Source organism: Triticum aestivum, chromosome 3B (assembly GCF_018294505.1).
Source record: "Triticum aestivum cultivar Chinese Spring chromosome 3B, IWGSC CS RefSeq v2.1, whole genome shotgun sequence".
NCBI classification, from domain to species: Eukaryota; Viridiplantae; Streptophyta; class Magnoliopsida; order Poales; family Poaceae; genus Triticum; species Triticum aestivum.
In genome coordinates, this window is record NC_057801.1 from 327087589 (window position 1) to 327113812 (window position 26224).

A 26224-nucleotide genomic window follows, 5' to 3' on the forward strand; every position below is an offset into this window, starting at 1 on the left:
TGCCAGATGAGCTCTTCTTATGTGATGAAGACCTTGATGAGGACTTAGAAGAAGACTTTGAAGATTTCTTCTTCTTCTTGTCATCAGAATCATATTCCTTGCTCCTCCTCTTCTTCTTCTCATTGTCCCACTGAGGACACTCAAAGATATAGTGTCCAGGTTTCTTGCACTCGTGACATGTTCTCTTCTTGTTGTCATGAGTGGAAGCTTCATCATTTCTTGAGCTAGATCGTGAAGACTTTCTGAAGCCCTTCTTCTTGGTGAATTTCTGGAACTTCTTCACAAGCATGGCAAGTTCCTTTCCAATGTCTTCAGGATCATCAAAACCGCAGTCAGATTCTTCTTCAGATGAGGAAACCACTTTTGCCTTCAAAGCGCGAGTTCGACCATAATTGGGACCATAGATATCTCTTTTCTCAGAAAGCTGGAACTCATGTGTGTTGAGCCTCTCAAGTATATCAGACGGATCGAGTGTCTTGAAGTCAGGGCGTTCTTGTATCATGAGGGCAAGGGTGTCAAAGGAGCTGTCAAGTGATCTCAGTAGTGTTTTGACGATTTCATGCTTGGTAATCTCAGTGGTGCCAAGAGCCTGAAGCTCATTTGTGATGTCGGTGAGGCGATCAAACGTGAGCTGGACATTTTCATTGTCGTTTCTCTTGAAGCGGTTGAAGAGATTGCGAAGAACACTGATCCTCTGGTCTCTCTGTGTAGAGACGCCTTCGTTGACCTTGGATAGCCAGTCCCAGACTAGCTTTGACGTTTCCAGAGCACTCACACGGCCATACTGTCCTTTGGTCAGATGACCACAGATGATGTTCTTTGCAGTGGAGTCTAGTTGAGTGAACTTCTTGACATCAGTAGGGGTGACACCTTCACCAGTTTTGGGAACGCCGTTCTTGACGACATACCAGAGGTCGACATCAATGGCTTCAAGATGCATGCGCATCTTATTCTTCCAGTAGGGATATTCAGTTCCATCAAACACAGGACAAGCAGTGGAGACTTTGATTATCCCTGCAGTCGACATAGCTAAACTCCAGGTGGTTAAACCGAATCACACAGAACAAGGGAGTACCTTGCTCTGATACCAATTGAAAGTGCTAGTTATCGACTAGAGGGGGGTGAATAGGCGATTTTTATCCAAGTCTTCAAAACATGGAAGTTTCGAAGACAAACAATAGAAATGACCTAATTGATATGCAGCGGAAGATAAACTACAACAAGCAAGCCATAGTCAAGTATGCAATAATTATGAACGTACAAAGACTAATAGCAGCAAGGTAGTAAGGATCAGGATGGAAGATAGTATGAAGCCAATCAACGGTAGTAGTCAAGCAATGAAGTCAAACAGATAAGACAAATAAGCAATGACTTCACGACGACAAACTCAAAGTAAAGGAGGGAAGGGATAGAACTAGTCACTTGTTGAAGACACAGGATTTGTTGGACCAGTTCCAGTTGCTGTGACAACTGTACGTCTGGTTAGGGAGGCTGAGATTCAACTCAGAAGACCGCGTCTTCACCTTAATCCCCTTGAGCTAAGGACACACAATCCTCGCCCAATCACTCTGGTAAGTCTTCAAGGTAGACTTCCGAACCTTCACAGACTTCATTCACCGGCAATCCACAATGACTCTTGGATGCTCAGAACATGATGCCTAACCATCTGGAGGATACACAGTCCTCAAGTGTAATAAGCCTATAGGTCACACAGACAGAAAGACTTCAGTGATGCCTAACACTCTTTGGCTCTGGGTGTTTGGGCTTTGTCCTCGCAAGGATTTCTCTCTCAAAGGCTTCGAGGTGGGTTGCTCTCAAAACGACAAAAGCCGTAAACTAACTCTGAGTAGCCACCAATTTATGGTGTAGGGGGTGGGCTATTTATAGCCACAAGGCAACCCGACCTGATATGTCCGAAATGACCCTGGGTCACTAAGGAACTGACACGTGTTCCAACGGTCAGATTTCAAACACACACGGCAACTTTACTTGGGCTACAAGCAAAGCTGACTCATCCAGCTCTAGATTAGATTTGCTCTCATTGTCTTCGCTCGAAGACATAGGATTTGGGTTGAGCATCACTTCAGTCACTCTGACTTTGTTCACTTGGACCCCACTTAACAGTACGGTGGTTCCTATGACTCAACAAAGAAGAAAAGGAAACAACAAAACAACTCAGTCTTCGCGCTCCATAGTCTTCACTCAATGTCTTCTCATGTCATAGTCTTCAGTGTGAATATCTTCACACACCACCATTGTCTTCAATGTCTTCATACATTTTTAGGGGTCATCTCCGGTAGGTAAACCGAATTAATGAGGGACACTACCTGCGTTATCCTGCAATTCTCACAAACGCATTAGTCCCTCAACCAACTTTGTCGTTAATACTCCAAAACCAACTAGGGGTGGCACTAGATGCACTTACAATCTTCACGTACCACCATTATCTTCAATGTATTCATACATTTTTAGGGGTCATCTCCAGTAGGTAAACCGAATCAAGGAGGGACTACTACCTGTGTTATCCTGCAATTCTCAGAAACACATTAGTCCCTCAACCACGTTTGTCGTCAATACTCCAAAACCAAACTAGGGGTGGCACTAGATGCACTTACATGATTAGGGGGGGGGGTTGCTTTCCTGGCACCTCTAAGGATAGTGTAGCTATTAGTTCCTCATCGGTGTCAACAATCACGACGTCGGAACCGTCTTCTACCGACATGGAACAAACACCGGCAAACAAAGGAACAACATTCAATTCATGGCCATGATGCACATCCATATGAATGGTATGACATATTAATGTACTAAATTCACCCAATGGAATGGTTAGTCATATTAATTGAAGTGGAATTCAAACCTATAGCAAATTCTAACTCCAAACCAGTTTACCAAATTTGCCCTAAACATGATTTGTCCTAAACAACATGGTTAACTTGTTCAAACATGCATGAACATGTCATAAACAGATTCTTCATATTTTTCTGATCATTTTTCATATATAAATTATTTCATTCTGAGTTACGGTTGAATTTATATGATTTTTATAAGTTCTAACCATTTTCTAAAATAAATAATTCATTTCTGATTTATTGAGAATCCAGAAAATAAATACTACGTTAGCACACATTAGCAAAGCCAACATAGTCACTGATGTGTGGGTCGAGTCAACTTGTGACGTGGCCAAGTCAAACTGACCAGTGGGGCCAGTAGGGTTAGTTTAATTTTAAACAGAGGTTAGTACCTTGGTTAATTAATGGGACATGGCCCACCTGACAGTGGCACATGGTGAGATTAACACGGTAATAAGGCTTAAGCTAATGCCACCATGCCAGTCGGCTAGAGTTAACCGCTGTTGACCATCCAGCGCGACATTGTCTGCTCGGGGGTGGCGCTATAGGTATCGGCCGGGGGCACTGCTAGGTTCTACGGAAAGCTGAGAGAGGCGCCTGTAACATCCCAAGACCAAGACCTCCAGTATTTATGTTATGTTCATGCTTGCATGCTATGGTGTGTGCTTTACTCTGTTTAGCATATGCCCAGTTTTTCACATCTGTAGCAGAACATTGCATTTTGCATGGAGCATAGTAAATTAACCATCATGCTTATTGTTGGGAAACATAGCATGCAATTTAAATTTTTTTCGACCTCACGCAAGATCTATCTAGGAGGTGCATAGCAACAAGAGGGGGAGAGTGTGTCCATGTACCTTCGTAGATCGAAAGCGGAAGCGTTAGCTTAACATAGTTGATGTAGTCGAACGTCTTCTCGATTCAACCGATCAAGCACCAAACGTACGACACCTCCGAGTTTTGCACACGTTCAGCTCGATGACGTCCCTCAAACTCTTGATCTAGTAGAGGTACGAAGGAGTAGATGAGCCCAATCAGCACGACAGCATGGTGACGGTGATGGTGATGTGATCCGCGCAGGGCTTCGCCTAAGCACTACGACAATATGACCGGAGGAGTAAACGGTGGAGGGGGGCACCGCACATGGCAAAGAATCAATTGATGTGCCTTGAGGTGCCCCCCTGCCCCCGTATATAAAGGAGGAGAGGGGGGAGGTCCGGCCTAGGGCACACCCAGTGGGGGGAGTCCTAGGACTCCTAGTCCTAGTCGCCCCCTTCCTTTCCAACGGAGGGGAAAAGGAAAAGAGAGGGAGAGGGAGAGGGAAAGGGGGCCCGCGCCCCTCCCCTAGTCCAATTCGGACTCCCCATGGGGGGGGGCACGCCACATCCTCGTGGCCCGCCTCTCCTCTCCCCTAAAAACACTCCGAAACCATTCCGGTGCCCAAATATAACTTTTCAATATATCAATCTTTACCTCTCATTCATTTCGAGACTCCTCGTCATGTCTGAGATCTCATCCGGGACTCCGAACAACCTTCTCTCACCAAAACACATAACTCATACAATAAATATCATCATCGTACGTTAAACGTGTGGACCCTACGGATTCAAGAACTATGTAGACATGATCGAGACACCTCTCCGGTCAATAACCAATAGCAGAACCTGGATGCTCATATTGGTTCCCACATATTCTATGAAGATCTTTATCGGTCGAACCGCAATGTCAACATATGTTTTTCCCTTTTTCATCGGTATGTTACTTGCCCGAGATTCGATCGTCAGTATCTTCGTGCCTAGTTCAATCTCGTTACCGACAAGTCTCTTTACTCATTCTGTGGTGCATCATCCCACAACTAACTCATTAGTCACATTGCTTGCAAGGCTTCATATGATGTGCATACCGAGAGGGCCCAAAAATACCTCTCCGATACTCGTAGTGACAAATCCTAATCTTGATCTATGCCAACCCAACAAACACCTTCGGAGATACCTGTAGAGCATCTTTATAATCACCCAGTTACGTTGTGACGTTTGATAGAACACAAGGCATTCCTCCGGTGTTCGGGAGTTGTATAATCTCATAGTCAGAGGAATATATATATATGACATGAAGAAAGCAGTAGTAATAAAACTGAACAATCCAAATGATAAGCTAACAGACGGGTCTTGTCCATCACATCATTCCACTAATGATGTGATCCCATTCATCAAATGACAACTCATGTCCATGGCTAGGAAACTTAACCATATTTGATCAACGAGCTAGTTTAGTAGAGGCTTACTAGGGACACAATGTTTCTTCTATGTATTCACAAATGTATCAAGTTTCCGGTTAATACAATTCTAGCATGAATAATAAACATTTATCAAGAATAAGGAAATATAAAATAACAACTTTATTATTGCGTCTAGGGCATATTTCCTTCAGTCTCCCACTTGCACTAGAGTCAATAATCTAGATTACATAGTAATGAATCCAACACCCATGGAGTCTTGGTGCTGATCATGTTTTTCTCGTGGAAGAGGCTTAGTCAACGGGTCTGCAACATTCAGATCCATATGTATTTTGCAAATCTCTATGTCTCCCTCCTTGACCAAATCTCGGATGGAGTTGAAGCGTCTCTTGATGTGTTTGGTGTTTTTGTGAAATCTGGATTCCTTCGCCAAGGCAATTGCTCCAGTATTGTCACAAAAGATTTCATACATGATAGAACCTATGGCTGAAGAATAGGGAATGCCTTTTATTTTCTCTCTATCTTCTGAAGTGGTCGGGCATTGAGTCTGACTCAACTTCACACCTTGTAACACATGCAAGAACCCTTTCTTTGACAGATCCATTTTGAAATTCTTTAAAACTTTATCAAGGTATGTGCTTTGTGAAATTCCTATCAAGCATCTTGATCTATCTCTATAGATCTTGATGCCCAATATATAAGCAGCTTCACCGAGGTCTTTCATTGAAAAACTCTTATTCGAGTATCCTTTTATGCTATTCAGAAATTCTACATAATTTCCAATCAACAATATGTCATCCACATATAATATTAGAAATGCTATAGAGCTCCCACTCACTTTCTTGTAAATACAGGCTTCTCCAAAAGTCTGTATAAAACCATATGCTTTGATCACCTCATCAAAGCGTATATTCCAACTCCGAGATGCTTGCACCAGTCCATAGATTGATCGCTGGAGCTTGCACACTTTGTTAGCACCTTTAGGATCGACAAAACCTTCTGGTTGCATCATATAAAACTCTTCTTTAAGAAATCCATTAAGGAATGCAATTTTGACATCAATTTTCCAAATTTCGTAGTCATAAAATGTGGCAATTGCTAACATGATTCAGAGAGACTTAAGCATCGCTACGGGTGAGAAAGTCTCATCGCAGTTAACTCCTTGAACTTATTGAAAACCTTTTGCAACAAGTCGAGCTTTATAGACAATAACATTACCATCAGCGTCAGTCTTCTTCTTGAAGATCCATTTATTCTCTATGGGTCACCGATCATCGGGCAGATCCACCAAAATCCACACTTTGTTCTCATACATAGATCCTATCTCAGATTTCATGGCCTCAAGCCATTTATCGGAATCTGGTCTCATCATAGCGTCTTCATAGTTTGTAGGTTTGTCATGGTCAAGTAACATGACCTCCAGAACAGGATTACCATACCACTTTGGTGCAGATCGTGCTCTGTTTGACCTACGAGGTTCTGTAGCAACTTGATCTGTAGTTTCATAATCTTTATCATTAACTTCCTCTCGAGTTGGTATAGGCATCACGATAACAAATTTCTCGGATGAGCTACTTTCCAAATTGAGAGCAGGTACAATTACCTCATCAAGTTCTACTTTCCTCCCACTCACTTCTTTTGAGAGAAACTTCTTCTCTAGAAAGGTTTCGTTCTTAGCAACAAAAATCTTGCCTTCGGACTTGTGGTAGAAGGTGTACCCAATTGTTTCCTTAGGGTATCCTATGAAGACACACTTGTCTGATTTGGGTTCGAGCTTATCAGGCTGAAGCTTTTTGACATAAACATCGCATCCCCAAATTTTAAGAAGCAACAGCTTAGGTTTGTTGCCAAACCATAGTTCATACGGTGTCGTCTCAACAGACTTTGATGGTGCGCTGTTTAATGTGAATGCAACTGTCTCTAATGCATAACCCCAAAATGATAGTGGTAAATCGGTAAGAGAAATCATAGATCACACCATATCCAATAAAGTGCGGTTACAACGTTCAGACACACCATTACGCTGTGGTGTTCCAGGTGGTTTGAGTTGTGAAACTATTCCACATTGTTTTAAATGAAGGCTAAACTCACAACTCAAATATTCTCCTCCATGATCAGATCGTAGAAACTTTATTTTCTTGTTACGATGATTCTCCACTTCACTCTGTAATTCTTTGAACTTTTCAAATGTTTCAGACTTGTGTTTCATTAAGTAGATATACCCATATCTGCTCAAATCATCTGCGAAGGTCAGAAAACAACGATACCCCATGAGCATCAACACTCATTGGACCACATACATCGGTATGTATTATTTCCAATAAGTCACTAGCTCATTCCATTGTTCCGGAGAACGGACTTTTAGTCATCTTGCCCATAAGGCACGGTTCGCAAGTATCAAATGATTCATAACCAAGTGATTCCAAAATTCCATCTTTATGGAGTTTCTTCATGCGCTTTACACCGATATGACCCAAACGGCAGTGCCACAAATAAGTTGCACTATCATTATCAAGTTTGCATCTTTTGGCATCAATATTATGAATATGTGTATCATCGCGATCAAGATTCAACAGAAATAGACCACTCTTCAAGGGTGCATGACCATAAAAGATATTACTCGTATAAATAGAACAACCATTATTCTTTGATTTAAATGAATAACCGTCTCGCACTAAACAAGATCCAGATATAATGTTCATGCTCAACGCTGGAACCAAATAACAGTTATTCAGGTCGAAGACTAACCCCGAAGATAGATGTAGAGGTAGCATGCTGACGGCGATCACATCGACCTTGGAACCATTCCCGACGCACATCGTCACCTTGTCCTTAGCCAATCTTCATTTAATCCGTATTCCCTGCTTCGAGTTACAAATATGAGCAACCGAACCGGTATCAAATACCTAGGCACTACTACGAGAATTAGTAAGGTACACATCAATAACATGTATATCAAATATATCGTTGTTCACTTTGCCATCCTTCTTATCCGCCAAATACTTGGGGCAGTTCCGCTTCCAGTGACCAGTCCCTTTGTAGTAGAAGCACTCAGTTTTAGGCTTTGGTCCAACTTTGGGTTTCTTCCCGGGAGTGACAACTTTCTTGTCATTCTTCTTGAAGTTCCCCTTCTTTTTACCCTTGCCCTTCTTCTTGAAACTAGTGGTCTTCTTAACCATCAACACTTGATGCTCCTTTTTGATTTCTACCTCCGTAGCTTTTAGCATCGCGAAGAGCTCGGGAATAGTCTTTTGCATCCCTTGCATATTGTAGTTCATCATGAAGCCTTTGTAGCTTGGTGGCAGTGATTGAAGAACTCTGTCAATGACACAATCATCTGGAAAATTAACTCCCAGCTGAGTCAAGTGATTATGGTACCCAGACATTCTAAGTATGTGCTCACTAACAGAACTGTTCTCCTCCATCTTGCAGCTATAGAACTTGTTGGAGACTTCATATCTCTCAACTCGGGCATTTGCTTGAAATATTAACTTCAACTCCTGGAACATCTCATATGGTCCATGACGTTCAAAACGTCTTTGAAGTCCCGATTCTAAGCCGTAAAGCATGGCACACTGAACTAACAAGTAGTCATCAGATCGAGCTTGCCAGGCATTCACAACGTCAGCTTCTGCTTGTGCAGCAGGCCTTGCACCCAACAGTGCATCAAGGACATAATTCTTGTGTGCAACAATGAGGATAATCCTCAAGTTATGGACCCAATACGTTTAGTTGCTACCATCATCTTTCAACTTAGCATTCTCTAGGAACGCATTAAAATTAAAGGGAACGGTAGCACGGGCCATTGATCTACAACATAGATATGCAAAAAACTATCAGGACTAAGTTCATGATAAATTAAGTTCAATTAATCATATTACTTAAGAACTCCCACTTAGATAGACATCCCTCTAGTTATCTAAATGATACATGATCCAAATAAACTAAACCATGTCCGCTCATCACGTGAGATGGAGTAGTCTTCAATGGTGAACATTGTCGGCGTTCTGGGAACAGGGGTCCCCAGACTTGCCTGCCTGCGGCCTGCGGCGTGGCTCAAGGGGTGGCCCAGCGTGGCCCATCTTCATCAGCATGAGCTCAAGACCCTCACGAGGGGCCAAGCCTCGCGGGGTGGATGACAAGGAACCTCCTCAGGCACGGCCTCGTTAGGCTGGCTCGCGAGGAGGCGGAGAGATCAAGGCGGGGTACCTCACGAGGTGCCCATGACGCAAGCCATGACGACCAAGGGCACCAGGCGGGCGCCAGCCCGCGCAGTGTCCTTCTTTCCTCTTTGGTGCAAAGGGAGCAAGTGCAGGCGAGAGCATCAAGCAAAGGCATTCATTTTGGTGCAACAAGACCAAGACTAGCAGAACGGCAGGATGGGGGTCATCATGGAGCCCAAGCCGGCGTCACCACCAGAGCCTTTGGCAGGCGAGGACCAACTTTAGTCAGGATAAGTGTACTAGATGTTCCCCTTCAAAATGGCCAATTGTTGGCGCCCTTCCCGCTCAATATTTGGGAAGAGGCCCAGGGCCTTTGCCTATAAATAGGACTAGCCACTCCCAGGGTAGGGGGATGGGATCCAGAGAGCGACTGAACTCCCCCTAGTAGTTCATCGCACCAGCCAAGAGCAGACCCTCGCGGGGCTGTTCTTCCTTGTATTATTCATCATCAGCCCAAGAGGCAATCCACCACACCACACACTGGAGTAGGGTATTACACCACAATGGTGGCCTGAACCAGTATAAACTCTGTGTCTCTTGTGTTGTTCCTTTGATTGCTTAGATCATAGCGAGGTGGTGAGGTGCAGGTAGGTGGTGGGCGAAATCTCCGCGCACCCTAGTGTTCGAATCTAGAGGGTCTGCCAGAACCCAAAATCCGACATTTGGCGCGCCAGGTAGGGGTGCGCCAGAATTCATCTTCCGCCACCCTGTTCTTCATCGACCATCGCGTCCATGTCAGACGCTCGTCTAGCCCGCGCCAAGCGCTGTGCCGCCCTCGCTTCCCGCGTTGCCCAGATGACCCCCGTCGGTGGCCAGCCCCGCCGTTCCCCTCGCCTGCCGTCAATGCCGCCACTGGCCCGGCAGGGAACGAGCAGCATGCATCGTCCCAGCATCCATCCATGAGGCGAGACAGCCGCACTGCTACTCCCTCGCTCGCCCCGGCTGGTTCTTCGTCCCGCGCGCCCCGCGCGGCCATGGAGGCTCGAGCTGCGCTCATCGCAGCAAACGAGCTCCTGCACTACCGCCCAGTCGACAACGTCTACGAAGAGTGGCTCGACCGCGTCGTCGAGCTCGTCCGCGCCGTAGGGGGCTCCCCCGCGCTGTCCTTCTCGCTGCACTGCGCCCTGCCCTGCGTGGGCAATGAAGCTCCGGGGGCGCCTCAGCCGCCTCCCCCACAAGAAGGCGCCCTGGCCCCAAGGCGCGTGGCCCCTGGGCAGAACCCGCTCCGTCCGGCGCCAGCACAGCAAGAGCGGAGCTGCCAAGAGGTTCCTCGCCCCCAAGAAGCTGCCCGAGTGCTCCCTGCTCTGGTCTGTCTCGACCACACTCCTATTCCACCACGCCAAGACCCCGCGCTGCTCCCAGCTGCAGCGCATGGGGGCCCGCAAGACCAAGCTCCTCGTCACCAAAGGCCTCCCGTGGCCACAGCAGGCTGCCGCGCCTTCACCACCGAGCTGCGCAGCGTAACGTGGCCCTACAAGTTCAAGCCAGACCTGCCTCCTCGCTACAACGACACGACCGACCCTGCGGAGTTCCTCCAGCTCTACGAGCTGGGCATCGAAGCCGCCAACGGGGACGAGAAGGTCATGGCAAACTGGTTTCCCATGGCACTTAAGGACGGGGCCCGCACCTGGCTCCTGAACCTAGCTCCTGGCACGATCTCCTCCTGGGGCGAGATGCGCACCCGTTTCATCGCCAACTTCCAAGGTAGTCGCGACCGGCCACCCGCCGTGAGCGACATGCGCCGCATCAAGCAGCAACCAGGGGAGACCCTGCAAAAGTACATCCAGTGCTTCAACAACGCACGTCTCAAGATTCCCAAGGTGACAGAGGAGGCCATCATCTCAGCCTTCTCCGACGGCGTGCGTGACGTCAAGATGAAGGAGGAGCTGGCGATGCATGAAGATCTGTGCACTTCCTTGGAGCTGTTCAACTTGGCCACCAAGTGCGCCAGGGCTGAGGAAGGGCGCCTTTCCCTCCTCGAGCTGCCAGCCGCAGACCTAGAAGAGAAGAAATCCAAGGCTAAGGACGTGAAGCGCAAGGGGGCTGCCATGCTCGCGGCAGAGCCAAACACCAAGCGGGGCAGAGATCAGCCAGAGTCTTTCAAAGGCAGCCGATACTGTGTGTACCACGACCTTCACACCCACAACACCAACGAATGTCAAGAGATCCGAGCCGTGCGAGAAGGGAGGACCGGCCGATGCCCCGACCATGGTGATCGAGGCTATGGCTGGGGAGGAGGAAGGAACGCAGGATGCTGGGAAGACCGCGGCCCTTGCCAAGGGAGGCGCGACCGACCTCGCGAGGATCGCTGGCAGGATCAGCCTCGCGAGGGAGACTGGAGGGATCAGCCTTGCGAGGATCGTCCACAAGGAAACGCCGGCCTCCCTCCACTGCCGCCGCAGCCACGGAGAAACGAGGACCATCATCAGGACGAGGGGGCTGGGGGCTTCTAGGAGCCGCGCGCGATCGCCTGCATCCTGGGCGGAGCTCAAGCCCCAGCCTCTCAACGCATCTTCAAGTAGTTCGCCCGCGAAGTGAATGCAGTCCTCCCCAAGCTCGAAGCCACGCGCCCCCTCAAGTGGTCGGCATGCGCCATCACATTCAGCTCAGCGGATCAGCTCAAGTGCGCGGCCACAACCGGAGTCCTCCCAATGCTTTGCTCCCCAGTCATCAGCAACGTGCAAGTCACCAGGACCCTCATCGATGGCGGGGCAGGGCTCAGTGTCCTGTCCGTAGAGACGTTCAACAATCTCCAAGTGCCTTACGATTAGCTTCAGCCAACCAATCCCTTCTCTGGAGTCACCGATGGCTCCACAGTTCCGATTGGGCAGGTCTGCCTCCCTGTCACCTTCGGGGCGCGCAACAACTACCGCACCGAGCTCATCGACTTCGACGTCGCCCACATTCGCCTGCCGTACAACGCCATCCTCGGGTACCCAGCTCTCGCCAAGTTCATGGCCGTGACTCATCACAGCTACAACGTCCTCAAGATGCCAGGAAGTGGCGGAGTCATCACGGTGCCCTGTGAAGAAAGAGACGCAGTGTGCTCCCTGGAGCGAGCTTTTCAGGCCGCATCACTTGAAGACCCAGATCGCTGGAGCGGAAGGCTCCCCGAGACCGCTCCCAAGAAGAAGAAGACATCGCTAGGCCCGACCCCTCAGGAGGCAGGCCCTTCAGGGTCTGCGCCTGCTCAAGGGGCACCTCCTTCTATCGCATAGGAAGGCGCGCCCGGCGCCCTCCTCAAGCAGGGCTCGGGGGATCCCTCCTGGAGGACCACCGACCTTGCTAAGGTCACAAGGGAGGCGCTTGGGCACCACTTGGAGGCGTGTTTCAGAGCACGTTTCCCTCAGGAAGGAGCAAGGCAAGGAGGGCCAAACCCTCAGGAGTTCGTCAGTCAGATTACACATGAGTTGCAGGAGTCAAGAGTCATGAGTGGCAGCTGCCACTTATCCGTCGCAGCTCCCCATCCAGGTGAGGATGGCGGGCTGCGCGTCTGCATCGACATCCCAGGGCTCAACCGAGCCGCCTCTCAGGAGCGCTTCTGGCCCTCACGTGTGGGGCGCTGCAAAGGCCCACCCCACAGCTACGTTTGCATGCCCTACGGCTTGCCGAACGCGGCTGCTGTGCGCCAGCGCCTCATGGGAAGCATCCTGGAGGCCCAGGAAGCCAGGCGTTCCACAGTCCTGGCAGAGATGGAGACGGTTCGCGAGGAGCCACCAGCGCCTCAGGAGCCTCCCGAGGCTCCTGGGCCTGGGGGATCATGAAGACCGGCTTCCACAGCCCGCGACGTCCGCTACTTCAACACCCCTTCGTCTTCAACGCTATCAGGTGACATCCTTCAAGTTTCGTTTCCAGCTGGGAGCGCCCTCAGGGCTGCATCATTCCCAGGCCGCGTGGGTCCGTCCCTGCAGCGTGTATCCCTTTTGTTCATGTTTTTAGCTTACCTTGTTGGGGGCGCCCCTCGGGTTGCATCATCCCCAAGTCGCCCGGGTCAGACCCAACGGCATGTACCCCTCTTGCGTTTATTTTCGGGCCATGCATTCGACCCATCATGCTTGTTATTTGATGCCTGTCCGTGGCACCTCTTCTTCATTCATGTCGGCCGCTTGCGCGTTAAAGGGGGGGGGGGTACCTGAGCATCGTGACTCAGGGCTCCTACTGGCTCTCCAGCCCTCACCCTCTGGCTTTGTCCACGGCATCGCGCCCTAGCAAACCAGCGACGACTGAGACTCGCTCGAGGGCCGGGACCCGAGGACGTAGAGCATCGACATCTAACCAAGCTTGCGCGTTAAAGGGGGGGTACCTGAGCATCGCAACTCAGGGCTCCTACTGGCTCTCCAGCCCTCACCCTCTAGCTTTGTCCACGGCATCGCGCCCTGGCAAACCAGCGACGGCTGAGACTCGCTCAAGGGCCGGGACCTGAGGACGTAGAGCGTCAATTTGCAGGGACACATCACAAGTTAAGGCCCAGTGCCAGGCGCAACCCGCCTTGAGGCAGGGCCCCATGAGTCCCGCGCTGGCTCACGGGTGCCCGGATGCACCTCGTCAGGCCTTTAGTGCCTCGTCGCCACTCCAAAGCAACTAACGGCTAACCGCCGCTTGTCATAGCGGACTTTTGTTCTTCTTGTGGCGGGCCTACATGATCCCTTCAAGGAGCAGCGCCAGGCGAGGCCCTCATGGCGTCCTCTTCACTCTCGTCCGTGCAAACCGCTTGCACGTTAAAGAGGGGGGGGTACCTGAGCATCATGACTCAGGGCTCCTACTAGCTCTCCAGTCCTCACGCTCTGGCTTTGTCCACGGTATCGCGACCTGGCAAACCAGCGACGGCTGAGACCCGCTCGAGGGCCGGGACCCAAGGATGTAGAGCAGAAAGGGGAGCAAAGGCGAGAGGGAAGAGGCGCGCGGGGACCTCGTCAGGCAAACCCTTGCCGGCCGATGCGCGGACCAAGCGCCGCACCCGGAAGCGTTTCCTGACTCTCGAGATAAGTCACCCTCCGGAAACACTAGCTATCACAGCACCTTCACCGCATCCAATGCAATCCCGTGTTAGCAACGTCGCATTCCTTTCTCACTGAATGATGGCTGCTTGAGCTCTAAAGGGGACCCCTTGAGCATCGCGACTCAGGGGCTCTTACTGGACCCTGGGCCGCTCACCTCCTGGCCTTGACCACGGCATCGCGACCTAGCATATCAGCGACGGCTGAAGCAGCCTTGGGACCGGGACCTGTCGGCGCAGAGCACCAAGCCCTCATGAGGTTTGAAAGGAAGAAACTAAGCTAAGACGGAATAAGCATCTCGCACGGCTTCACGATAAGGATCATATTGACAAAAGGAGCTACAGACACCTTACAAGCCCCTAAGGGGTGTGTTCTTGGCTCCTCGCAGGGACAAAAGACACGTATCCTAAGGAGTCCTAACTATAGGAACCATCATAGCAGACGCCATCATCAACAGTGGGCCGTCAAGCACCCACGACCAACCAACCGCCACGCGGCGCCCGAGGCCGCAGGCTATTAGGGCCCGCGACGCTTCACACTTGCCCCTTCGGTTCTCTGCTCAGCCAAGTCCCGGTGCGCCTTGGGCCCGGGGGCTACTGTCGGCGTTCTGGGAACGGGGGTCCCCAGACTTGCCTGCCTGCGGCCTGCGGCGTGGCTCAAGGGGTGGCCCAGCGCGGCCCATCTTCATCAGCACGAGCTCAAGACCCTCGCGAGGGGCCAAGCCTCACGGGGTGGACGATAAGGAACCTCGTCAGGCACAGCCTCGTCAGGCTGGCTCGCGAGGAGGCGGAGAGATCAAGGCGGGGTACCTCACGAGGTGCCCATGACGCAAGCCATGACGACCAAGGGCGCCAAGCGGGCGCCAGCCCGTGCAGTGTCCTTCTTTCCTCTTTGGTGCAAAGGGAGCAAGCGCATGCAAGAGCATCAAGCAAAGGCATCCATTTCGGTGCAACAAGACCAAGACTAGCAGAACGGCAGGATGGAGGTCATCGTGGAGCCCAAGCCGGCGTCACCACCAGAGGCCTTTGGCAGGCGAGGACCAACTTAATCAGGATAAGTGTACTAGATGTTCCCCTTCATAATGGCCAATTGTTGGCACCCTTCCTGCTCAATATTTGGGAAGAGGCCTAGGGCCTTTGCCTATAAATAGGACTAGCTACTCCCAGGGTAGGGGGATGGGATCCAGAGAGCGACTGAACTCCCCCTAGTAGTTCATCGCACCAGCCAAGAGCAGACCCTCGCGAGGCTGTTCTTCCTTGTATTATTCATCATCAGCCCAAGAGGCAATCCACCACACCACACACTAGAGTAGGGTATTACACCACAATGGTGGCCTGAACCAGTATAAACTCTGTGTCTCTTGTGTTGTTCCTTTGATTGCTTAGATCATAGCGAGGCGGTGAGGTGCAGGTAGGTGGTGGGCGAAATCTCCGCGTGCACCACAGTGTTCGAATCTAGAGGGTCTGCCAGAACCTGAAATCCGACAAACATCTCTATGTTGATCATATCTACTATATGATTCACGTTCGACCTTTCGGTCTCCAGTGTTCCGAGGCCATATCTGTATATGCTAGGCTCGTCAAGTTTAACCTGAGTATTCCGCATGTGCAAAACTGGCTTGCACCCGTTGTATTTGAACGTAGAGCTTATCACACCCGATCATCACGTGGTGTCTCGGCATGAAGACTTTCACAACGGTGCATACTCAGGGAGAACACTTATACCTTGAAATTTTGGTAAGGGATCATCTTATTATGCTACCGCCATACTAAGCAAAATAAGATGCATAAAAGATACCCATCACATGCAATCAAAATATGTGACATGATATGGCCGTCATCATCTTGTGCTTTTGATCTCCATCACTGAAGCAACGTCATGATCTCCATCGTCACCGGCTTGACACCTTGATCTCCATCGTAGCGTCATGGTCGTCTCGCCAACTATTGGTTCTATGACTATTGCTACTGCTTAGTGATAAAGTAAAACAATTACATAGTGTTTTTATTTCATACAATAAAGCGACAACCATATGGCTCCTGCCAGTTGCCGATAACCTTTTATAAAACATGATCATCTCATACAACAACTTATATCACATCATGTCTTGACAATATCACATCACAACATGCCCTGCAAAAACAAGTTAGACGTCCTCTACTTTGTTGTTGCAAGTTTTACGTGGCTACTACGGGCTTCTAGCAAGAACCGTACTTACCTACAACACAAAAACCACAATGGTGATTTATCAAGTTTGGTATTTTGGCCTTCACAAGGACCGGCCGCAGTCAAATTTTATTCAACTAAAGTTGGAGAAACAGACACCCGCCAGCCACCTTTATGCAAAACTAGTTGCATGTCTATCGGTGGAACCGGTCTCATGAACGTGGTCATGTAAAGTTGGTCCGGGCCGCTTCATCCAACATTACCGCTGAATCAAAATAAGACATTGGTGGTAAGCAGTATGATGATCACCGCCCACAACTCTTTGTGTTCTACTCGTGCATATCATCTACGCATAGACCTGGCTCGGATGCCACTGTTGGGAAACGTAGCATGCAATTTCAAAAAATTTCCGATGCTCACGCAAGATCTATCTAGGAGATGCATAGCAACGAGAGTGTGTCCACATACCCTCGTAGACCAAAAGCGGAAGCATTAGCTTAACGCAGTTGATGTAGTCGAACGTCTTCTCGATTCAACCGATCAAGCATCGAACGTATGGCACCTCCGAGTTCTGCACACATTCAGCTCGATGACGTCCCTCAAACTCTTGACCCAGTAGAGGTACGAAGGAGTAGATGAGTTCCGTTAGCACGATGGCGTGGTGACGGTGATGGTGATGTGATCCACTCAGGGCTTTGCCTATGCACTACGACAATATGATCGGAGGAGTAAACGGTGGAGGCGGCACCGCACGCGGCTAAGAAACAATTGATGTGCCTTGAGGTGCCACCCGCCCCCGTATATAAAGGAGGAGAGGGGAGGAGGGCCGGACTAGGGCGCACCCAAGTGGGGGGGAGTCCAACTAGGACTCCTAGTCCTAGTCGCCCCCCTTCCTTTCCAACGGAGGGGGAAAAGGGAAAGAGAGGGAGAGGGAGAGGGAAAGGGGGGCCGCGCCCCCTCCCCTAGTCCAATTCGGACTATCCATGGGGAGGGGGGCACCTCCTCATGGACTACCTATCCTATCCCCTCTGGCCCATATGGCCCATTAACTTTCCCAGGGGGGTTCCGGTAACCCCTCAGTACTCCGAAAAATACCCGAAACACTCTGGAACCATTCCGGTGTCCGAATATAACTTTCCAATATATCAATCTTTACCTCTCGATCATTTTGAGACTCCTCGTCATGTCCGTGATCTCATCTGGGACTCTGAACTACCTTCGCTCACCAGAACACATAACTCATATAATACATATCCTCATCGAACATTAAGCGTGCGGACCCTATGGGTTCGAGAACTATGTAGATATGACCGAGACACCTCTCCGGTCAATAACCAATAGCGGAACCGGGATGCTCATATTGGTTCCCACAAATTCTATGGAGATCTTTATCGGTCGAACCACAATTTCAACATATGTTATTCACTTTGTCATCGGTATGTTACTTCCTGAGATTCGATCGTCGGTATCTTCATACCTAGTTCAATCTCGTTACCGACAAGTCTCTTTACTCGTTCCGTAGTGCATCATCCCGCAACCAACTCATTAGTCACATTTCTTGCAAGGCTTCATATGATGTGCATTACCGAGAGGGCCCAGAGATACCTATCCGATACTTGGAGTGACAAATCCTAATCTCGATCTATGCCAACCCAAAAAGCACCTTCAGAGATACCTGTAGAGCATGCTTTTAATCACCCAATTACGTTGTGACATTTGATAGCACAATAGGCATTCCTCCGATGTCCGGGAGTTGCATAATATCATAGTTAGAGGAATATATATATATATATATATATGACATGAAGAAAGCAGTAGAAATAAAACTAAACGATCATAATGCTAAGCTAAGGGATGGTTTTTGTCCATCACATCATTCCACTAACGATGTGATCCCGTTCATCAAATGACAACTCATGTCCATGGCTAGAAAACTTAACCATCCTTGATCAACGAGATAGTCTAGTAGAGGCTTACTAGGGACACAGTGTTTTGTCTATGTATTCACACATGTATCAATTTTCCGGTTAATACAATTCTAGCATGAATAATAAAAATTTATCATGAATAAGGAAATATAAATAACAACTTTATTATTGCCTCTAGGGCATATTTCCTTCACTTATGAACCTGAACCGTAAAGATAAATTGAAGTATGTTATCTATACTAGAAGTGCATATCAAGTTTGTGCCCATCTTATTCCTGTAGCATCATGTTTTGTTGCTTTCAATATGCCTAGTTGCTGTCTTTGGCATCTTGTTATAACTTGCCTTGTGTGTATGTGTTGAACCGTTGCTCCATTTTGATCATGTCCTATATGAAAATTGTTTAGAAATGCATGTAGTTCATCATATCATGTTGCATCCTTGATTTGAGTGTTCTGGTTGATATTTGCATGCATTTTGCATCAATGCCATGTTAAACTTGTTTAGCTCATATCTCCTAGACCGTAGCTCAGAATTAAATGATCTACATATGTAACTTGACTAGAAAAATGTGTAGATCATCATGGTGCACTTTAACATATTGTTTAACAACGCTAACATAATGTTTTGTTCAGATCAGTACCAAATTCTAAATTTGCATATGGGGACTTTTCGGAATTGTCTTGTGTTGTTTCCGGCCTCATTTAAACTTGCTTTTTTATGGTGTTGTTTCATGCATCATATCTATTCATGAGTAGCAACATTTAACATTGTCATGCATCATACTTGGTTGTGCATCATGTCATGTTTATTCTTGTGTGTTTAGTGGGTTGTTTGCTTCTTTTCGATTGTGCTTCTTCTCGATAGTTCCGGTTTCGATGCGATTGTGAGGATTCAATCGACGGCGTTGGTTCCTGTACATCATGGACTCGATCTTCTTCCAGGCGAGATTTTAGGCAAGATGACCATTACCTTGCATATCACTACTATCTTTGCTTTGCTAGTCATCTCGATGCTATCACTATGTCAAGCTACCCACGACTTATTTGTCAAGCCTCCAAAATTGCCATGATAAGCCTCTAACCTTTTCCACCATCCTAGCAAACCTTTGTTTGGCTATGTTACCGCTTTGCTCAACCCCTCTTATGGCGTTGCTAGTTGCAGGTGCAATGCATGTAGTTCCATGTTGGGACATGGATATCATGGGATACAAATATCTCTTATTTAATTAAAGCATCTATATAATTGGTAAAGGGTGGAAAGCTCGGCCTTTGGCTTGGTGTTTTTTTCCACTCTTCTCGCCCTAGTTTCCGTCATACCGGTGTTATGTTCCTTAATTTGCGTTCCTAACACAGTCAGGGTTTATGGGCCCCCTTGATAGTTCGCTTTGAATAAAACTCTTCCAGCAAGACCCAACATTGGTTTTAACATTTGTCCAACATAATAATAAATCTGATAATAAATTTGATGCATAGGGAGTTAGCGCTACCCGAGGTTCGTTATTCAACATAATACAGGGGGCAGTGCTGTTGGTGCTAGTCCAAACTAGAGCATCGTGCGGGCTGCCTGGGGCAACTCGGGACGTCAGTTATTGTATGCTTAGCTCATCCAGATGTGTCTCGAGAACGAGATACATGCAGCTCCCATCGGGATTGTCGACATGCCGGGAGGTCTTGCTGGACTTGTTTTACCATTGTCGAAATGTCTTGTGCACCAGGATTCCGAGCTTGATTGGGTTGTCCCGAGATGGAGGTTTTTCCTTCGCGGACCGTGAGAGTTTATGATGGACTATGTTGGGACGCCCCTGCAGGGTTAAACTTTTCAAGAGCCGTGCCCGCGGTTATGTGGCGACTTGAAAATTTATAATATCTGGTTGTAGAGAACTTGACACTAAATCCGAAATAAAATACACCAACTGCGTGTTTAACCGTGGCCATCTCTTTTCGAGTGAGTTCAGGAAGAGAACATGACGGGGTTATGTTTGACTCGTAAGTAGTTCAAGATCACTTATTGATGATTATTAGTTTGCAATCCTTATGTGTAGTTTACTTTTCTTACTCTTGTAGTCGTAAGTTAGCCACCATACAATGCTTAGTGCTTGCTGCAACCCCACCACTTTACCATTCCCTACCCATTAAGCTTTGCTAGTCTTGATACCCATGGTAATGGGATTGCTGAGTCCTTGTGGCTCAAAGATTACTACAACATTAGTTGCAGGTACAGGTAATGCAGATGATCTGACGTGAGAGCAATGCTTGCTTGTTTTGGAGTTCTTCTGCTTCTTCTTCTTCAATCAAGGGTTAGGTTCCTGGACGGCATCCTGGGCTAGCAGGGTGGATGTTGTTCGTGTTTTTCGTTTGTTTTCATCCGCAGTCGGATGTTGCTCTTCTGTATGGTGTTTTCTATGTTTTGATGTATTCATGTGGCGATTGTATGCCTTAGTATGTATCCCCATCTAATATGTACATGGTATGATGTAATCATATCCACCTTGCAAAGCGTCTTCAATATGCGCTTCTATCCTCGGTGGGACCTTCGACTTCCTCGAGGATAGGGTCGCATATTGGGTGTGACAAGTTGGTATTAGAGCCTCGACCGACCATAGGAGCCCCCTTGATTGACCGTAGGTTGGCCGTTGTCGAGTCTAGAAGAAAAACTATTTTCTGAGTCTAGTTACTTGAGTAGGAATTCTTTTTACTCCTCAGCCCCTTCGTTGCTCTGGTGAGGAATTGTGACATAGGTGTTTTGATTCTAGTCCTCTTCACCTTCAAATTTTCTTTAGGATCACACGAGTTTCTTTTTCCAATCGTTGCGTTGCCAATCCTTTTTTTCTTTCAACCGGCACAATTCTCTTCAAATGATTCAATCCTCTTCATATTTTGCAAGATCAATTCTTTGTTTTCTTTTACCACCCGTCCACCCTTTTTCTTCATGGAGGCTGAAGTCTTAAATCGATTATACATTTTATTCATGCAAATCCTCATCATTCTTTCCTCAATTGTCTCAACCGGTGAATTCTTGTCTAGTTCATCATTGTTCGTCTCGTTTTATTCTCCAGTGGATTCAATTCAAGTTTTTTGGGTTTATTATATTCCTTTTACTTGACTCAAGTGTTTCCCCTTTCTCGTTCACCTCTCGCCATTTAATCCTTTCGGAGTGCTCAAGACATCTCAGAAGATTTGTGTTTGCGTTCAAATTAATTCGAGGTTTTCACCTCATTCAAGTCTTCAAAATCGTTTTGGTGCTTCATCTCTCTTTCAAATAATCATTTCAATGGTGTTTTCTTTCCAGTGGGCCCTAACCCACAGGTCTTTTCCGAGGATCTTACCTGACTCTTCTTATTTTCTCAGAGATTTTCTCTAATTCTTTCAAAGTTTGACGTAAGAATGAATTTTCATCACTCATATGCCTCCTCCAAGATTGCTTTCAAATTCTTCTCATCTTTGGCTCAACATTTCTAGCATTCATTCTTCCGGATCATCTCTCTAACTCTTCATGGTGGTTGTCATCGTCATTCTCAGCTTTGAAGACTGAAGAAGAGTTTCTCTTAAATCTTGCTACGTTCTCTTGAAGATTTGTGGTTCTAGCTTCATGTCATCCTCATAATTGTTTTTGATTATGAGAATTCTTTTCATACCCAACCGACACATTTTAGGAGTTGCTTTCCTTTCTTGATCATCTGAAGGCCATCATTTCAAAAATATTTCTTCATTCTCATCTTTTAACTTCATTTATGTAATTCTTCTCAATTCATGCCACTTCGTTCGTCTCCATATTCTTACCGGTGCATCGTAAAAGTATTCTTTAGTCAGCTCGTGATCTCTTCGTTCTCTTTCACCTAAATTCCCTCAAGTATCTTTGTCCGTTTTCTAATTATTCCCGGTGATTCGTTCTCATTTCTGCGTTCCTTTCAGATGCTTACGGTGGTTCGTTCAATATTCCTCTTTCTATGTTCTTGTATCAATTAATTCGTTCTTTCCAAAATCCTACAGGTGATTCGTTGAAGATTTCCCAAGTTTGGGCTATATCTCTATCTTTTATCTTTTTTCAAAGTGAATGAGTAGTATGCCAAATCCAGTTTGTGTCATCAATTTAAGTTGACAAAGGATAAGCATATAATAAATCTTATTCTTGTTTTTCCTCAATGTGGTTACATTTCTTCCTTCTGAAGTTTGCTCATCATGTCGTATTCTTGGTTTAGATGCTTCATCTTTTTCTTTCCGGAGTTCCAAGATCCCTCACTTATCTCGTCATGAAGATCCATCTAAATCATTCCAAGTCTTCAACTCTTGTTCTTTTCAACCTTCAATTCTTTTCTATAATCCTTTTACTACCGGAGTCCTTCGGGAGTTCTTGATGGTGTTTCATCAAAGATTTATTTCATTCCCGAACTATTGTTGGAGGAGCTCAAGCATTCTACATCTTGCATTACAAAGTGCAAATTCTTTCTCCCTTATCTTTTGAGGTGGTGTTATGCCATTCTTGACAATTTCCTTTATGTTTCATGATTACAAGTTGTCAGGAAATCTGATATTTTAAAACCATCGTATCCTCTTCGTTCATGAATTCTTTCAACCCAACAATTTCTTGTTGGAGTATCTTAGATTAGATTTCACCTAAAGCCTTTCCTAAGGATTGTTGCTATTTGCTGTGCTTATCAATGATCTACGTATTCTCTTGTCCTCTCGGCCAAATGAGTTTATCATATTTTCGTTGATCTCAACCAATTGTTTCCGTTAGTGGCAGGAATCTTAAACAATTTGAGATGTTTTCCATAAGCCCACGACAAGCTTATTATTTTCGTTGTTGATTTTCCAACAACTCCATTCATTCCTTGAGTGTAAGGATTCTTTTCAAATCCGACTATGGTAGAAGTTGCTATTTTCTTCTCCGTTCTTTTATTTCCAATGATCTAGCTTCTATTCTTTCGTCCCGGAGGCATTGTATTGTTTCTCTCTTTGACCCATCATCTGGTTTTGTCAAGATCATATTCTTTCCATGCTTATCCATTTAATAGGAGTATTGTGTCCTCTATTCAATTTCTTTTCATCTTATCAAGCATTGCCTCTCTTCTCAACTAGAGTGCTATCCAAATTCTTCCTTTCTCATCTTGAGTCAACCGGAGTGGTTTCAAATTCTTGCTTCTTCTTCGTGCCATTCTCCATCTCTTTGCATCCTTCCATGGTTGTTTGGTTTCACTCATTTGTTAAAAAGCAACTTAGTTTTACTTCTTCTAATCCTCGTCTACATTTCATTCCTAGATCGGGGCGAGATATCTTATAAGTGGGGTGATATGTCTCCAACATATCTATACTTTTTGATTGTTCCATGTTGTTATATTATCAATCTTGGATGTTTTACATTCATTTTCTAGCAACTTTATATCATTTTTTCGGACCAACCTATTGACATAGTGACCAGTTCCAGTTGTTGTTTTTTTTGCTTATTTTTTACTCCGCAGAATATCCATATCAAAGGAAGTCCAAATGCAGCAAAACTTTTTGAAGAGTTTTTTCTGCCCAAAAGACACATGGAGCCCAGTAGGTGTACTAGAGGAGGCCCTTGGGGCCCACAAGACACCAGGGCACGCTAGAGGCCCCAGGAGCGCCCTGGTGCCTTGTGGGGGTCCACAGTGATATTTCCCAATGCCTCTCAGCTCTATAAATACCCAAATATTCTAGAAACCCTAGGGGAGTCGACGAAACACAATTCTAGCCACCGCAAGTTCCAGAACCACGAGATCCAATCTAGAGCCCTAATCCGGCACCTTGCCAAAGGGGGAAACAATCACGGAGGGGTTCATCATCCTCATTGGTGCTCCCCACGGTGATGCATGAGTAGTTTACCAGAGACCTACAGGTCCATAGGCAGTAATTAGATGGCTTCTTCTCTCTTTTTGACCTTCAATACAATGTTCTCCTTGATGTTCTTGGAGATCTATTTGATGTAATGACTTTTTGCATTGTGTTTGTTGGGATCCGATGAATTGCGAGTTTATGATCAGTTCCCACTATGAATATTATTTGAATTTTCTCTGAACTCTTTTATGCATGATTTTTATAGCCTCGTATTTCTTCTACGAAACTTTGGTTTGGTTTGGCCAACTAGATTGATTTTTCTTGCAATGGGAAGAGGTACTTTGTGATGGGTTCCATCTTGCGGTGCTTATTCTTAGTGACAGAAGGAGACATGACACACATGTATCATGCCATCAAGGATAAAAAGATGGGGTCCATTCCTACATGAATAGATCTTGTCTACATCATGTCATTGTTCTTATTGCATTACTCCATTTTCCATGAACTTAATACACTAGATGCATACTGTATAGCGATCGATGTGGAGTAATAGTAGTAGATGCAGGTAGGAGTCGGTCTACTAATCTTGGACATGATGCCTATATACATGATCATTGCCTTGGATATCGTCATAATTATTTGCTCTTCTATCAATTGCCTAACAGTAATTTGTTCACCCACCGTATGCTTTTTTCTCGAGAGAAGCCCCTAGTGACACTACAAAAAAAAGACACATCCGTGACATTTTGGGCCGAACAAATTTTTTTCTGTCATACTTATGACACTTCTATGACGATAATTGTGACAAAACCCGGTATCATCATAGATGTGGTGGGCTCCTACTTCTATGACAAAAAATCATGACAGAAAATGGGCTTTTCATCCTGGGCGGGCCGGAGACGCAGCTGCATGACATTCTTTGGGCCGTCCATGATGGAAAAAACCGTGGTAGAAGCGAGGGCGAGGAAAATTTCGGGGAGTTCCCGGTTATGGTGGGTGGTCGGGGGACGAGTGATGTGCGTTTCTCTCGTACACGTACACGTGTGTGTGCGAGGCATTGGGCTCTAACTGAACCCGAGCGAGGCGTCGCCTAACTGAACCCGAGCGATTGCACTGGAGGCTACACATTACTGAACCTGAGCGGTCGAGCGATTCCTTCGCTACTGCTGCTAACTGAAGCCGATCGATGCTGCCTTTGGATGAATAGTGAGCATTGCGGGGGGGGGGGGGGTTGGAGGAACAGTGAGCGGTGGGGGTGGATGAACAGGCCCCCGTGGCGTTTCCTCTGGATGAACAAGACCCCGATTGATCAACCCGGTTGGGGCTGGATGAACAGGACCCCGTGGAGGGTTGGATGAACATGACGACCCCGTGGAGGGCTGGATGAACAGTAGATGGTGGAAGGGTGGATGAACAGTAGCCCGTGGAGGGGTGGTTGAACAGGAGCCCGTGGAGAGGGGTGGTTGAACAGTAGCCGGTGGAGTAGCGCACGGTGGAGGCTGGATGAACAGGAGCTCGTGGAGGTTAGAGGAGGTCGACGGTGGATGAACAGTAGCCCGTGGAGGCTGGAGGAGGTCGACGGTGGAGATGAACAATATCCCGTGGAGTGCCGTTTTGTGGTACGCCACACCCCTCCCAATGAACAGGACCCAGATTGTGAAGACGAGCAAGGTTTGGTTGCGCTTTTCAAGCACTCGTTGATGAAGTATCGTTCCTACCTGAGGCAAGCGCACTTCGATGGCAAGCCTCTGAACAAAATTTCTGTAAAGTCTCCGGTGCTACATTTATCCGACGGTGACTGGAATAATTTTGTTACACATTGGTCTCGGCTGCAGCCTAAGGTACTGTCTATGATATCACATCACAATTTGAACTACATTTCTGCATTTGCCGTAATGTCTCAGTTGTATGAAAACTGTTAGCAGAAGAACATTCATTCTCAAGGGACCACAAAATCTCTCAACTATACTGCACACTGCATTTCTCTTGTGAGTACCTCTTGCCTTGTATGACCATACTTACTTTC